The 17,499-nt window shown below is 36.6% G+C and overlaps 1 protein-coding gene across 1 annotated transcript in view; it reads right to left on the bottom strand.

Moving 5' to 3' along the window:
- Positions 1 to 17,499, bottom strand: part of LOC104911240 (uncharacterized) — a 151,026-nt gene that overhangs the window by 60,708 nt on the left and 72,819 nt on the right. The window contains exons 4-7 of the mRNA XM_085225644.1: positions 14,436 to 14,487; positions 13,082 to 13,167; positions 11,060 to 11,113; positions 8,278 to 8,389 (exon numbers count right to left, since the gene is read on the bottom strand). The gene's annotated coding sequence lies outside the window, so the exon portion shown is untranslated. The remainder of the gene's footprint in view (positions 1 to 8,277; positions 8,390 to 11,059; positions 11,114 to 13,081; positions 13,168 to 14,435; positions 14,488 to 17,499) is intronic.

The raw sequence follows: 17,499 nt of genomic DNA on the forward strand, positions 1-17,499 counted from the left end.
CAAAAAGGTTTGTGAAGGAAAGGCCCTTTCATTTTGCAAGTATCGTACATCTACAGAGGTGCCGTAATGACAGAGCAGTAGGAAAATATATTCTAGATCTATTTATATATTATTGTAGAACTACTTATATAGTAGATCTATTTATCAGAAGCAATGATTTCTAATGTGACATAGAAGCACTATGTAACACTGTCAGGTAATAACAGTCACTCACACATGCTGAGCAAATGGATGAATCAGGCAGTCCCTGCCCCCAAATATACACATCCAAATTTAATCAGTGTAGATATATTTCTAAATGCATTTTAAGAGAAAAAAAGAATAAAAAATTAACCTAGAGAACAAGTAGTGGAGATGAGAAAAAAAAAATGAAGAAAAAAAGAAAAATTGAAAATGGCATTATTTTTTGCTTGAAATCACTAAGTGCAACTATATTGATTTTCAAATTGCTTAGAATTAAAATTGTATTTTAAGTGTTACTGAAGACACTTCAATTTCTTTTGTTCTCTTTCTTGTCCAAAATGAACTGATAACGTCCTGCACTTATCCAAATTGTTCAAATGCAACTGGTATTCTCACCTCTGCTTTGCCTAGTGCAGCTACAGCCAGGGCCAGAGCTGACAGCTGCCAATACAAGACTTCAGCCATTGACCAGATTCACAGATTCACTCACTGAACTACACAGAAATTACCAGATAAAGACAGACAAGATATTAGGGTTATAAACAAGAATAATCAGGTTATGTACTATACCACGATGTAATGCTTCTTGTTCAGGGCTATCATTACAAGACATCTACCTTGCACAGAATTATGATGGCAGGACTTTGGTAGAAGCTTTTTAAATATTACCAAAGAAAAAGGGTAGTTTATGTAATTTCAGCACAACTGTTCATTCATTCCATTTGGACTTTTAACCATTGTATTGCGCTTGTTCCGCTTGGAGATCATCAGAAAATCACAATACTATGGACATTTTCAAACACTTTACATATTTTTGTGTCAGAACTGAGATGGGTCACGTGACATACAGCTGTGTTAACATATTTAGGGTTTGAATACTTACAAGCTCTTGCTTTCTGGAGTATTATTTTTCTCCTTGTTTACATTTGAGAATTACTGGATGTTCGGGTTTTTTTTTTAACCACAAGGTTAGAATTTATGGAAAAAAAATTAAGCAATAAATAGGTACAGTGTCTCAACTTCATTTTTCATGTCCTGCTTGCCAGCAAAAGGATTAGGGAGATAAAGCTAGTTTTCTTCTGGGAAACGGCAACTAGTGCAGTCACAAGATCACAAACCCTCTCTACCATGTTAGCTATACTTTGACCACACAAGTTTACAGATTATGGGAGTTAGAAAAGGACATGGCAAAGATCTCTCTGCAGCTTCACTTAGACAGCAGCAGGAAGAGCTTCCAAGGGACCTCTCCATCCCTGCAGTGCTGAAAAACTTCCAGTGAAATCTTCCTGAAACAAGATACCAATGATCTTGTTTAACACAGAAAAAAAGAAAAAGAAAAAAAAAACAAAAAACAAAAAACAAAAAATCTCTATTCTTGGCCAGCTGTAACAAGCACAAGTCTGTACCAGCAGATCAAAGACACACTTTATCACTTAGTCACACAGGCAGATGAATAGATCCCATTATTCTTTAGGAAGGTGCATGGCAGCAATCATAAATATATTAAGTGTGCAGCATCTTATTTGAGATTCATTTATTACTTCTTAGCTCTAAAGCTTTTTTAAAATGCCAACAGCCTTGGTGGTAGTTTGGTTTAATCTGGCAGGCAGCTCAGCACTGTACAGCCATTCACTCACTTTCTCCCATAGGGATAGGGGAAACAATCACTAAAAGATAAAACTCATTCATGGGTAGAGATAAAGACAGTTTCATAGGACAGAAAAGGAGGAGAAAGCAATAACAGTAATCATCATTATCATAAAAGAATATAAAAACTTATGATGCACAATGCAATTGCTCACCACTTGCTGACTGAGACCAAGCCAGTCCTGGAGCAGTACCCCACCCTACACTAGCCAAGTTAGCATGATGTCATATGACATGGGATACGCCTATGGCCAGTTTGATTAGCTGGTTCTGTCCCAGTGCAGCTCCTTGTTCACCCCACCCCCAGCCTCCTCACTGGCAGGGCAATGTGAGAAGCTGAACTATCCTTGGCTGGGTGAAAGCACTGCTCAGCTAAACATTGGCTTGTTATCAACATTATTTTTATCCTAAATCCAAAACACAGCACCATACCAGAGAATTAACTCTATCCAAGCTGAAACCAGGACAGTGGTGGAATACGAGGCTTGACACTGTATGTAAACCAGTAAAGTTTTTTTTATTGTTTAGTTGTTTGTTTTTTTTTTCCCTAACGTGAAATTAAGCAGTAAGTTACTCCAAGGGAATCCTGAGATTACCCCAAAATTTAGCAGTGCTTGGGATTTTGCCGTACCCAGCCAGGGCAAATGTTCAGTATCCTCTGAGTTAGAATTATTTCTGCTATAAACCCAAATAGTTTCACAAACAAAATGCTTTTATGCACTACAGACCCTCAATATTGCTTGCGTTTTGCTCACAAATATAAAATAAAATCTACATTTTTCCCACATACCATCTTGTTCATCATTTTGTTTCCCATCTCCTAGACAGTACTGTCTACCTGCACAAAGCCCTGTAAAGAAGTAGATGTTGACCAGCTACAACCACCATAAATGTTTTTGGTGTCTTTTTTCATTTGCATTGCTGCCAATGCAAAGGTCAGTCTAGTCTTCCTTTCAGGTTCAATGATAACTGATGACATTGCTGAGAATAAGCAGGGCCATGCATTCATAAAATATCCATCAGGTTCAGAATTTTGCTATCAGGAATTATCTTGGCACAAAAATGTGTGTATGAGCTCCTGTACTTTTTTCTACATATTCTGTCTCCTGCTCCTGGTCAAATCTCTATTTTGATTAAAATGTGTTGCTGCTGTTGCTTATTAGAAAAAGAATCCTATACTGTCCAAGCTCTAAAACCTCAAGACCATTTACTACTGGCTTGTATTATTAAACTGCACTTCTCACTTCAAACATTGAGAAGTGATGACAGGGCACAAAAAAAAAAAAAAAAAAAAAAAAAAAAAAAAAAAAAACCCTTTCAATACACGTTTTCTGATTATTTACCTAGAAGTACATCTCTTATTATTACTACAAAAACCATCCATAATCAATCAGGTTCTGATGGTCCTGTCTGTATTGGCAGAATTCCCATTACACACTCAATCATCCAGTTTCATTGACTTTGTTTCTGCTTTCCATTTCTGCTTCTGATTGCTGTCAGATAAAGATCCAGATGCCTTTTCTGAACTTTCACAGACAAGAAAACAACACCTTCTCCTAATACCAGGAGAAGAGCCAGAAGCTGCCACAGAAACTGGAATCATCAGCTTTAACAAGAAGCGAAGAGTAGTGTAAACAAAAAGTGCATGATGAACTCAAAAGAAGGCCAAAGGAGCTGTAGAATTATCCGGAATGACTACCATCTGTTCAGAAAGAATAAACATGTGACAGTAAAGACTGATGGGAAATGCATCGAATACTTTCTTCTCTGATAGTCCTATCTTCCACTGAATAGAGAGAGTGAAACAACAAAACTGCAAATGGACAACAGGACCACAGACAGGAACCAATAAAGGAAGCAAGCAGAAGAGGTGTGTCCATAAGGAAGTTTTGTTAATCCAGAAAAAAAGGTAATTCTCAGAAAGTGTTTGAAAACCTTGCAGCATGCTGAAATGATTTAACCCATCCCAGGAATGTTTAATGGTCTATATAAAACAGTGGACTTCATGAGGCTATAACAGGTCATAGACATCAGTCTTAGCCACTTTGAATGCAGAAAATCACAGAAAGTAGCTTGTAGGATGCAGGTGCCAAAAATATACCCTCTGGATGACAAGTGCCAAAACAAGTGACAGCATAACTGCCCAAACACATCCTTTTCTATCCTATATTAAATCTATATCCAGCATTCTTTTCTATACTACCCTCTAGCCAACTGGAAGTCAACTGTCAATAGAGGTGAAAAAGTTTGGAACAACCACCTATCTCTAAGTTGCAAGGACAGCCATGGCTTATGTGGTCTGTGTACAATTTGGTTTACTTTCAGGAATATGGTCTACTGGAGTCTGCCAACAATTAGGGTTTTGCAAGCCATTATCTTTACTGAAGATTAAAGTGTTTACTATGCAGTCAAGTCTGACAATCAATATTCTCCTTTGTGATTTACCTTCATGGAATTGCATAATTCTCACCTGAATTCACCATCTCCTAGAAAGCAAGTATTCCTGTTTCACCAGGAAGGCATGGCTATTAATTTATCATCCACACTGGGAGAAGACAAGCCAGAACTCACTATCTCCTATTAACAGAGAGTCTATACTGGCTCACATGCCAAGTACTGAGCATTTCCATTGCATTAAATGAATCAAACACTCACAAGTCACAACAGCTGCAGAGGAATTCAGCCAACACACAAGTAAACATGCAATTGGCATTGCCTCAATCTACCAGCTATACTTCGGCTTCCTGCCCTCGTACCTATAGTCTGTGCCTCTAGGAGGCACTATAGAACTACAGTCCAGGGCAACTAAGACGTTTAGAAAAGCAGCCACAGCCATAAATCCACTTTTCACATGTTGTTGTTCATCTGCTCTCCATGAGGAGATGATTTATTTCTGTGGTAGAGAGCTACTCAAAAGAAAGCCTCAAAACATCCTAACAAGGATAAGTGTCACGTATGTGTTATGTCAGCCACTACCCATTAGAAGGCCTATTTCCTAGAACTGACTTAGATGTAAGTATTTTCTGTAAAACAAAGCACTGAAACCTCTCTGATATTATGAAGGTCATTGTTAACTAGGAAATGCAACTTCCACAGATCTTTTTGGTTAGTCTAATTTTCAGAACATTATTGCTAAAACATGCCAAATCATCTCAGGATACTTCATGTAATACATGTGGAACACGTCATGTCATACACATTCTCCATCTCAGTACTCTGGGCCAAGCTTTTTTGTACAGTCTTGATTCTTCATGACATTCAGTCTTGATTCTTCATGACATTGAGCCACTATTGCCATTAAAAAAGATTCCCATGGACAGGATTTCTCTTCCCATAGTGAATCAGCAGTGCTTATTAAGATACCAGAATGTCCTGGTCTAACTGGAGGGATTCTGCAAAAGAGCACTATGAGACCTCTTCCCTTCAGATAGTATGGGTGGTAAAGCTCCATCTTTCTTCAGTTGAACTCCTCTGGTGCAGAACTGGAGTAACACAGCAGTGAGTCAAGTTTACTCTGCTTGCCCATGGAGCATTTAATTGTGTTCTTTCTGTTTGTGGTTCATGCACATAATCTAAAAGGTCATTTTACACTGAAAGCAGTTGTTTTGCTTTTTCTAATGGAAAAACAATTCCTCATCAAAAAATCCATAACAATAAAAATAAAAAATAAAAAAAAATAAAAACACAACAAGAAACCCCATCCACATCTAAGAACCAGCCAGCAAGAGCATGCCATTGCACATCTCCCCACTTCACAGAGGCCAACAGTTCCCAACTTTCTCTAGATATCAGTTCAAGAAATTGGACTATAAAACACGCCCTGAAGGTGAACAACAGTTCTTGGCCCTTTGCTTGATCCAAGCAATTACTCATAGTTCTTATCTTATTTCATGAGTGAATTTAGTTTAAGGTCAATATGACAATTAGCTTGTCTTGCTTGGACAGTAGATGATACACAGAAAACAGATGTTAACAGGTGTCCATATATACTACTCCCATCCGCCACTGTACTTACATGTTTACAGCATGCTACTGTGCTGAAAATTGTACACTGGCCTAATTAGATTGTTCTTCAAAAGTTCCTTATCAAAATCATTCCACCGGAACTTTTCTTTTATTGAAATTGTTGATAACCAATATTAAATTATGGTCAAATATGCAAAATATATATATATACCTCAATTGAACAATAAAAACTTCTTCAATTGAAAAAAGTAAAACATTCTTTCTCAGTATTTTTTAACAGATGTTTTTTTATGGTTTTATTCAGATTTTTCTTTTTCTTCTAATGTTTTTAACCCAAAGTTAGTCCACAGTCTTTCAAAAGAGAAAAGACATTACTATGTCTTTTATGCCTATTACTATGTGGAGAAGCTGAGAGAGCTGGGGCTTTTCAACCTGGAAAAGAGAAGGCTCCAATGAGACCTTATAGTGGCCTACCAGTACCTGAAGAGGGCCAACAGGAAAGTTGAGGAGGGACTTTTTTATAAAGGCAGATAGTGATAGGATGAGGGGAAATGGTTTTATTCTGAAAGAAGGTAGATTTAGACTAGATATTAGGAAGAAACCTTTTACTGTGAGGGTGGTAAGACACTGGAACAGGTTGCCCAGGATCTTTGTAAATGCCCCCTCCTTAGAAACATTCAAAGCCAGGCTGGATGGGACTTTGTGTAACCTGGTCTAGAGGGAGGTATCCCTGCCTATAGCAGGAGGGTTGGAACTAGATGATATTAAAGGTCCCCTCCAACCTAAACCATTCTATGATTCTATGATTATCTGGAGGTGAAATGGGACATAAAAGGAAAAAAAAAGTTCAAATTTCTAATCCACTCAGGAGAAAAATTTTAATATGTTTTCACTTCTTTCCCCCAAGCTTTCTATTTTTGACACTAATAGAGCTGAGATACAGTACTAGCATTCAGTCTTAAATCTTTTTGGTGTAAAACTTTGTCTTTATCAAAACAAAGTCAAAGTCAGCACTATAATTCCTGTGAGGGAGTTCAGAGGAGACAGAGTTCACAGTGAAGTCCAAACACAAGATGGAGATGACTCTGTACCAGAAGGTTGAGTTACTGCTTGTCCACACAGAATTCTGCAGCCCATTCATTGCATGTCAGTCTCCCTTTCTTCCATCAGCGAAATGCTTTGCAATAAACAAATCAAGCTCCTGAACAGCATTGCAAATAAAAAATGAAGACAGTTTAAGGCATATAATTTGGGTTACGATTTGCAATATTCATTAAGAGGACAGCCAATTCTGGCAAAGAAAAAAGTGCCCTTAGCTACAATAATGAATACGAGGCTTGTTAAAGCAACAAGACTGATGATCTAATCCATAACGATCTGACAGTGGCTGCTTTTATAAGATACCTTGTTTTGATTTTCATATCAATAATTATATTATGTGCCTCAAAACATCTGTCTGGCTGGCTGACTTGATGCATGTTAAAACCATCCTGTTTGTGAATATGCATTGGAATAGGAGCTATCATAGAATCATATAACAGATGTGGGGAGCAGTAATGACTCTAAAAAAATTCTGTGCTATGCCAGAGACAGACAGCACTCACTGTGGTCCCTTCTTCCCTTAGAAGTTATGGCTTGAATATGTGAACTGAGCCTCCCAATGCCCTACCACGAAGACTCCTCTTTGTGCTTTTCTTCCAAGGCAGAGAGTCAATGCCTGGGTTAGCACTCAGAGTATTCTCTTTCTGAACATGACAGGATGCTTCTACCTTGTCACCCAATGCAAAGTAGAGAATGAATTTCTGCTCCAAATTATCCAGGCAATTCCTGGCTAGTGTGGACAAGCTGGATTTTAATTTTCAAATAAAATGCACTCATCTTTTGGTTCTAAAGTTGTCTCAGGATCACAACTAAATCCCTACTTCTGGCATCAATGGCATCAAGTACCTGGAGCAAAAGGCAACATATTAGCTCTAAAGAAAAAAAAATTTAATTGTTTTTCTGCAAAGACTTCTCTGTAAACTTCATTGATTTGGTGGGCCAAAACTGAAGTATGTTTTAATATAAATTAATACTGATTGCCAGTTACAAACTTAACTATTTTTTCTGAGATCTGTTTTTTAGAGTAATTTTACAATATGAGACCCAAAGAGTTGGGGTTTTTTGGGGAGGAGAGGACAGGAGAAAAGAGTTCAAATCTTGGACACTGACAAGCATGGGGCATCAACAACCTCCCTACGAAGCCTGTGATAGCTTCTGACCGCTATCATATTAAAGAAATTTTTCTTATTATCCACTCCAAGCCTTGTGCTGTTCTCACATGTCCTATCACTGGCTACCAAGGAGAAGAACCAGCACCTCCCTTTACGCTTCCCCTCCTCGGGAGTTGTAGAGAGAAGATGGTAGCTCACAGTTTAGGAAAATGGTTTATAACCATCCAACTCAAGATACTTTTCACATTTTTTTTTTTTTAATTGATACCTGGCTTTCTCCAAATTCACAAGCTTCTGTGACAGTCTAGTCTCTCTGATCCAACGCTGTACTACACATCCAGTGCATTCTCCACTGTTTGTTCCACACCTCTTCCTGTGCCCTAAGGCCAAATTATACAAATGAATATGTTGTTTTTTATGACATGGACAGAGTTGAGAAATGTTAACAACAAAACCCAAAACCACATTGTTTGTCTTGCTTCAAATTCTCTTAGAAAATTTAAACACAGAGTAAGTTTTTCAAAAGCCTCATTAAGATGTAAGCATCTCCAGAACAAATTAATACTTAGTAAAGCAAAACAAAAGAAATACATGATCTTGCACACAAAGCTGTGGATGTCATGACTTTACACCAATCATTTCATTTTTTATTTTATATTTAAACTTGGAAGAACCTAGTTGAGCAGGTGGACATAATAAAAGTTTTCACTTCAACTCCTTAAAATAGGAAAATTGCCAGTTGTTATGGACAAAGTCTTTGGAGCATGTTTCATTAGACTTCAATGTTCAAAGGAAAGGTCCTAAACCATGAAACATTAGAAGCAAAAAAATCCTAATCCATCATCCTGTGAAACAGGATGTTTCCCCTGTGAAGCAGGGGACAAAAGGACATATTACCTTGTCAATATTTACAGGGCTATATGTGCCCACCTGACTTAGTTGTGCAAATCAGAGTTACAAATTCACAACCAGTAGCAGACAACTGCATGATAAGAAGTGTTTGCACATGTACCTATATACACATCTACACAAAGAAAATCAGCCTAGCACATCTACCAGGTGTTTGGTTATGCATCTTGACAGGAAAAAAAAAAAAAAAAAAGAAGTGGCATATACAATTTATAACTGAATCTTGGCATCTTCAGAGGCACAATGCTGCTGAATTGAGCACTTGTGCTGCCTTCTGTAGCTCACTTATTATTATGTTTTTAAATTTTGGTTCCTTTAAAAGGTAGTTTAACTTTCTGAAAGGACTTTACATTACATTCCAGCCCATATTCAGAAAGAAGCCGCACTGAAATCTGCTTGATGTATACTTGCAAGTTCATGTTTCTGTATTGAAACCAACAAGTTCCTACAGAGAAAATCTGATCCTGCTTGACTGCTTGCTGTATGCAGACACACTTCCTTCACACTTGGGGACAGTGAAACCACTAATACATCAGAGAAAGAAGTTCTCATCTGAGAGGGATCAGTAGGAATCACAGAGAAAAAAAAATTTACAAAATCCACTCCTAATGCCCAAATATTGTATGAAAATGTCATCAAAACCATTTAGATTAGCACCCAAAGACTCCTGACACATTCTAATTCAATTTCAGATTACCAGATTTTGTTATCATTTTTACAAGTCAGAAAAGAAGAAAATAAAAGTTATCTCTGATCTTAAATATAGGTGACTTCTGTGTGGACAGTCATCTTCCACACAGTCTGTATTAGCAATGTGAAATAAACTTCAGGTTGCCTCTATATCCCCTCAACAATTTGTGTGAATTCCTACCATCATAGATACTGCCTCCTCGCTACACATTTCCGACTACACAAGTAAATAGGATTAGTAGCTGCCTCCAGGCAGTATTTCTTCCAGGATGCAGAAGGACTGCCACAGGACTGTAGTGACATATTTAATTTCAACAGCTAAGTTGCCGTATTATTCTGTGATGATCAATATTATTTCAGTATTGCATTCTGCAGTTCTGACTGGTCACTGTCAAGTAGTGTTGTTCCATTAACAATACTGCTCTTATTTTGAAGAGAAAACATTCATCATTCTTCCAGAATAAAAGATTTTGGTTTTCTTGTTGCTGTTTTCTGACCTTTTCCACACAAACAAATATGACCCGTGACGTAAACAAAACAAATTAATATTAAGTAATAAAAATTATTTTCCTTATTAATTCTTCCCTGTGATATTCTTCACTACACTGCAATAGGGCAATTTTATTGTTTTTCAAGTTCTAAAGCAGAACAATAATAACAGTAGCATCCAAAATTTTATTGTAATTGCCTAAATTGTATAACACCTTACTAGGATGTCAGGAAAACAGCCAAAGAATTTCACATTTTAAAACTGGGCATATCTGATATATCAACTTTGAGCACATTTTCAGACTATCCAGTCTGAAAGTTTACAAACTTTCCCAATTCTATTTTAGACAAAAGCTTTTAACAGACCACCTGGTTCTAATGACTCAAACCTAGGATATTTGATGTCCTCTTCACTATACTACATCAAATTACTGCTTAAAACATCAGTAAAGCAAAAATAATTCTTAGCAAATGTGTTCTTTTTAAAAAAAAAAAACTGTACTGCATATACTATATGTTACAGTCAGCAGAATCCTTAGTTCAGTTTCGCTTGCACACTGCTTGGTCTAGAATCCACTTAGGCAACGGAATTTTTTCTATTGACATTAAAGGGCTTTAAATGAGACTCCTACAGTATCACCAGATCCTTACAATCCTAAAATATGTATGAGGTTTCAGTACCTCTCCCAGGAGAAAAGGTTCAAATTATGCTTACAGTAGCTTTCCTAAATTAAGTCTTCCATGCACACTTGGTAACCCAACTAAAACTCAGTGAAATCAAAATATTAAGAGGTTTTATAGTTAAAAGGTATTGTGAATTATATAGTCTACTATCAGTATGCACTGTAGATAACTATAAATAAACTCTCTGGGAGCAAATTTCACAAGTAATACTTCATCTTCTAGCAGCTGTATATATGCTAGAGAGTTTTGAAAATCTCATACCAAATGTAGCTCATTACCTCTGAAATCAGTCACAACAGGTTATGTTTCACCACCATTCTTAGAAGATTGTCCTGGAAGTGGAAACACAGATGGACATTTAGGAAAATGTATACAAAGAAAGTTCATTCTTAATAATAGAAGTGCCAAACACTTGTATTTCCAAGGAGATCAAACCAATCTGGAGGTCAATACAATCAAGAAAGTCAGCAAATTAATGCCTCAAAAAATTAACATTTTCCATGTTTGGTCTCTTCTCACTGGTGACAGGTGACATGGCCTCAAGTTGCACCAGTGGAGGTTGGATATCAAGAAAGGGCTGTTAAGCACTGGAATAGGTTCCCCAGGGAGGTGGCTGAGTCCCCATCCCTGAATGCATTTAAAGATCATCCGGATGCGGTGGTCAGAGACATGATTTATTGGTGGGTTGTTAGAGTTAGGGTAGTATAGTTAGTTTGAGGTTGGACTTCATGATTCTGTAGGTCTTTTCCAACCTGAGCAATTCTATGATTCTGTGTGTCAGCTAAGGTCATCCAGAGTAAATATGATTTCTTACTTATAAACTTGCTTACGAGTTTATAGCTTATGTAGCAAATAGCCATCATTGTTTTCTTTACATTTTGTTTTTCTTTCTAGTTTCTATCATTATCATCCTCATTGTGAAGTTGAGATACGGACATTGTCAAAGGAGACATCACTGTCTACATTCTTCTAAACTCTTCCTGAATCCAAATATGCTAGTAGACAGACAGTCTTCAATCTATTTCTTTTTCTGTTTTTTTCTTCTTATTCCATGGTAGCTACCATGTTAATATTACAAAACAATTAGAACACACAGTTCCAACCCTGACTCTTTGCAAAGCACTCTAAAAAGTTTTTCTGAGTAAGAAAGGACTGAGTGAGGACTGCGTGAATTGGCCCATATGGACTTACATGCTAACTGTTGTTATTGTTCTCATAGAGTGCATTTAAGGTTTTGGGAACAAACAATAAAACAAACAGCTGAACAATTTTAATCATGGCCCAGTTCCTAGTTACAATTATTTTTAAGTTGTCTCACCATTTGCTAGAATCTGATTTTTTCCCCAATGAAAAAAGATATATTATGTAAAACTCAAAGAAATACTGCTATAAAATGACAGTAAAACTAAATAAATATTTCTCACATGTGACATGCTATGATTTCTGTTCCAAGCCCAATACTTGTGTATGAACTACATATAATTTAAAAAATGTTCCATTCTCTATATACTTCCTGTACCAGCCAGTTCTCTACTATACATTACTAGATAAGTTACAAGCATGACCTTTGAACTCTATGACTAGACAGAAAATATCAGATTTCGGCCACAGAGATGTCTGAGTAAGATCAGAATTCATGCTCATATGAAAGGCGTATTTCATGCATTCCACGTATCAGAATGCTGCAGCAGGAACACATCAAATCAGAGTAAGATGACAGTTTGAACATGCAAATAAGAATGGCAGAATAGGATGGTACAAGGATGCAAAGATAACTAAAGAGAATACTAATTAAGAATATCCTTTTAAGATCTTTTTTTCATTCAGATCCTTATACAACAACTTCCACCCAAGGCAACAAAAAGACTTCTGTCTTCAGTGTCTGTTATTGTGGCTTGCTACATGTGTTATAGTAACACATTGAAGACTCATTTAAGTTCAAGCTCCATAACCCCAGGTGCCATAACACCCAGAGTTTAGTAACACCTTCTTCCCGGAGCTCACATGAAGCAGGACCTTGGAGCATGCAGTGCAAATATATATCACAAACAAAATGCAGGAAAGAATCCAAACAGAGCCAAAGGGATTTAGGATGGGTTACAAAAATAATCAGTGTGGTAAAGCAAGAAACACTTCAGTTGACTGATTGTACACAGTGACCTACCTATTAAACCATGCTACCTGATAATGGACTTGGGCCAAAACTGCTCTGCACTATGTGAATAATAATAGAGCAAATGAAGTAAAAAAAAAAAAACCTTCCTGCTAAATAAAATCAAAAACTGCCAACCTGTTCCTACCTCATGTGGAGGAAAACATGCACTGCAGTAAAATTGTGTGCAGAAGGCAGGAATCACCAGTGTTTTTCTTGTTTTTAATAAGAGTCCTGCAGGAAAAAATATTATAAACGGAAACACAGAATCATTCCAGAGGTTACCCATTTCCACTCCTCCCACACCATGGCAGGCTCGGTTATAACCATGTCATTCCTAACAGATGTTTGTCTAATCTGTTGATGGATGCTCCAAGCTATTGTTAGGCAATCTCTTCCAGCACTTCACCCCCCTTGTTATTAGAACTGTTTTCCTTACTTCTAATCAGAACCTTCCTTGCAACAGCTTGTACTATTATTTATTCCCCTAAGTTGTCCTCCCGTCTTTAGACTAACCAGCTCCAACATATCCAAAACTCTCCTTTTAAATCACCTTGTTGACTAACGTTAATCTTGAGATTCACTGAACCTTAGTACTTTTTTTGCAGTGTTGGGTTTTCCATCCTACATTTACACAGTTGATTATTCTGTCTAAATGCAACAGCTTACATTTGTTTGTCAAAAAGCCTTGAATTTTATGTGTAAATATAATTTCTGGATCTATTAATTTCTTTCACTGTATATGGAGTTAGCGTCAACTGAAATTTCATAAGCCTGTACTATATCACTATCAAGGACACTACTAAAAACATTGAACACCAAAGGCACAATAGATGCTTATTGAATAGATCAAACTACTAAAAAGTAATTCTTTAGATATACTTAGTAAACTCCTTTTATATCCACTCTGTGGTTGATTCATTGAGAATATTTGTCTCAATTTCCTGTTGGAAAGTGGAATATTTTATTTTTATATATATATATATATATAAATATACAATAAAGTTTTAATAAAATTGAGATAGACTCCCTTATTTTTTTTTTTAAGCAGGATCTGTTGTTCTGCTGTAGTTTGGCTTGACAAAACCTGACAATTGACACAATTTATTCCTGACATTTATATGTTGGGTGTTATCCAACTCTTCATCTTCTATGCGTTCAAAACGAGATTGTGGTGTGTCTGTTTGTATTTAAATGAATCAGTCTCTTCTATCTGCCCTTTTTCCTTATCTCTAATGGTAAGCACTACCTTTTCCCCCTTTCCCTATCTATCTTCAGTGTGTTCTCAATTACTGATCACTCTGGGACTGTTTGTCTTTTAAATATATCTAAATATGCCAGGCAGTCTGAAATAAATACCAAGCAGGTAAAATCTGTAGCTTAATAAATGTTCTTACAGTGTTTTACTTTACAATGTTAATTATCACTTCAATAAAACTTCTTCCTGTCTTTTACATTATTGCGGGTTCTGCTCATTTGGTTTTGACAATAATGTGGCTTACCTAGAAACAAATCAGGATCCTTGATCTCTTCACACAGGAGTTGGTCATGGGTCTGAAAGAAATAAATGCCCTGTTTCAATTCTCTGATGACTCAAAAAGGATGAGTTCACATCATCCCTTTCCAAACAGAACTGTGAAGAAATAACTGTAGAATTCTGGAAGCAGTGTTAGTAGCATCAGTGAAATACTGCACCTAAACTAATCAAACCTATTGTTCTGTAGAGCTAGTTTTCCAAGGCACAAAACAATGTTATATGCATCATTGCTTTCAAATGGGGAATAAGAGATAGCTCAGGGTTTTTTTGAAATGTTACATTGTTCATTTCAGCTAAAGTTAGATCAGATTCAAAAACAGCAACTTCTGTCTACTGCCCTTCACCATGAAGATAAGATAATGCAAAGCCCAGGTTCACCTATGTACATTCTTGAAGACACGAAAATGATGTTTACATACTTTTACAGAGTCTTGACACCAGATTAATACTAAATTCCATAACTGTGTAACTGTGACAAAAAACTATCTATCTTGTTAATACAAACCATACATCTAAATTTGAAAAAGGAACAGAAGAAATAGTCACAGTCTTTCTGATCTTCATCTTGTACTCTTGTTCCTTTTTTATCCTATATTCAATGTGAAGAGAATAATTTGCCAGGTCACTTTTTATTTCTTAGTGGCTTTACATTTCCAGGAATTTTAAGAAATAAAAATAGATTTTGTTGTGAAAATATAAATTACAGTCACACTGCACAGTAAGAATACTCAATGGAAACATTTATGTGGAATTACTTCTTCACTTTATTCTTTTTTAACTGTTGATAAAAACATGTCTAATGATTCTAAATTCTGTGAGTCTTCAGCCCACTAACCACAGTCTTTCAGTGCAAGGCCCAAACATCTCTCTAAGTACAATTGTGTTCAAAATAAGAGATTGTGGACTAAACTCTGGGCAGAAGGACAAACCTATAAACAATTCAGACAGTTCTTTACACAGAGATTGGTTGGAATATCAAACAAACTGCCAAAAGTTTTGCAGCCAGCAGTTAAAGTGACTTGTGTACATTAATTCAAAAAAAAAGTTGGATTGCACTTTGGAAAAGAAAGAAATACTACAGTACAGCAGCCACTGACATGTTATTTTCTACTTTTTCTCTTCTCTTTTTCTGTATTTTTTGGAGGTTGAGATTATTGTAATACTATTACATATAACTAACAAATATACTAAAATCCTTCTACTTTCATTTGTTATGATCTGCAAGAAGGTTTCCCATGGTTATGTGAGACTGACCATTGGGCTTTCCTTGCAAGACTGCATTTATATTTTTACTTGCTTGAAGTATACATGTCTTTTTTTGTTTGTTTGTTTGTTTGTTTTGGCACAATTATGCCAAACTGCACTTTAAAAAAAAATTCAAGCCTCAAAAAACAGATGAGGAAAATGAGATAAGATATCTAAAGAAGTATACAGATGACTAGATAATTCAATAGATACCTGGAGAACAAAAAAATTGAAATGAACATTATCTTCATCTGTTACATATTTCTGTCATGTCCAACCTTTTTGTGATCATTGTTGAAGGAAAAAGAATCTAATATAGGAGAGAGAGTATTCAGGGAAAAGGAAAACAACATGAAAAGTCAAATGGAAATTCATTATTCACTGGAGGAAAAATAACTGCTAAGCTTGTCAGAAAATTAGAACACCAAGATAATCACCAAGACAGAGCACAGGAAAGAAGAAGAAAAAAAAGTTTTAGAGATTATTTGTATTAGCAAAGTCCTCTCATTCACCCAAGTTGTCATACTGGTGTCTAGAGCCACAAACAGGAGCAGTAATGACTATGAACATTGCTGCTGTAACGGAAAAAAAAGAAAGTGGATGGGAAAAAAAAAAAAAAGAGTATCACCCAGTTCCTTACCTTTCTAATATATGTTTCTTTCTTGTGGAACATCTTTTTATAGTTTTTTCAGTATATTTTTATATTTCTCAAAGGATCAAGTTTCTACTGTCTCCCTTCAAAGATGCTTTTGTGACTTAGGAACAACTGGAAATGCTTTAGCTACCAGTGAATAGATAACATAGCAGGACCAATCACCATGGCAATGTCAGTAACTGCTATTGATCACCTGAAAGAAGTAAATAAGGTCTTCCTAAAACGATTTGGCCTTACTCATCATTGGGAACATAATATATGTGGATAGAAATGAGAAGAGATCAAGGAGCCAGCAAGGGGTAGGTACTTGGCTAGACTTCACATTTGCAAACAAGGAAGAACTGGACAAAGACATGAAAAAATGGGGAAAGTCTTGATTTACTAAGTATGAGATGGTGGAGTTCAGGATTTTGAGGGGAGAAAACAAGGCAAAACGGATCGTAACACTAGACTTTGAGAAGACTTTGGCCTATTCAGGAACCTTCTTGGAAGAATCCCAAGGGATATAGCCCTCCAGAAAGAAGATATTTTCAAATATCACCTTCTCTGTGTTTCAATACATTCCATCCTTATGTGCAGGAACTTGAGGAAAGCTGGCAGGAGTTCTGAATGGATTGAGGTGCTTCTGACAAAACTCAAATATGCAAGAGCCAGAAGCAAGGATGGATGCACCCAGGAAGAATACAAGCTCAGTCTGAGAAGAGTTTAGGAAAGCCAAATCCACCTGCAGCTGAACCTGATAAGGGATGTCAAGTGGAAAAAGAATGAGTTTTGCCAGTACATCAGCAGAAAAAGAAAGACATGGGAAAACGTGGAACAGCTGCCGAATGGGGTATGGGATCTGCTAACAAAGTAAACAGAAAATGCTAACATCCTAAGTGACTTCTTCATCTCAGTCTTTACTGGGAATTTATTTGCCTTCAGGAGTCCCAAACACTGGTGGAGAAGTTTGGAACAAGGAAGACTTTCCTTAATAGAGGAGAATCAGGTTAGGGAAAATTTAAACTAACTGGATACCTACAAACACACAAGGCTAAATAGGATGCACCTATGGCAGCTGGCCAATGACACTGTGAGACTACTCTCAATTACCTTTTAAAGGTCATAGCAGTCAGAGGAGGTCCCTGAG

The sequence above is a fragment of the Meleagris gallopavo genome, chromosome 5, assembly GCF_905368555.1.
Source record: "Meleagris gallopavo chromosome 5, MGAL_WU_HG_1.1, whole genome shotgun sequence".
In the NCBI taxonomy this organism is placed as follows: Eukaryota; Metazoa; Chordata; class Aves; order Galliformes; family Phasianidae; genus Meleagris; species Meleagris gallopavo.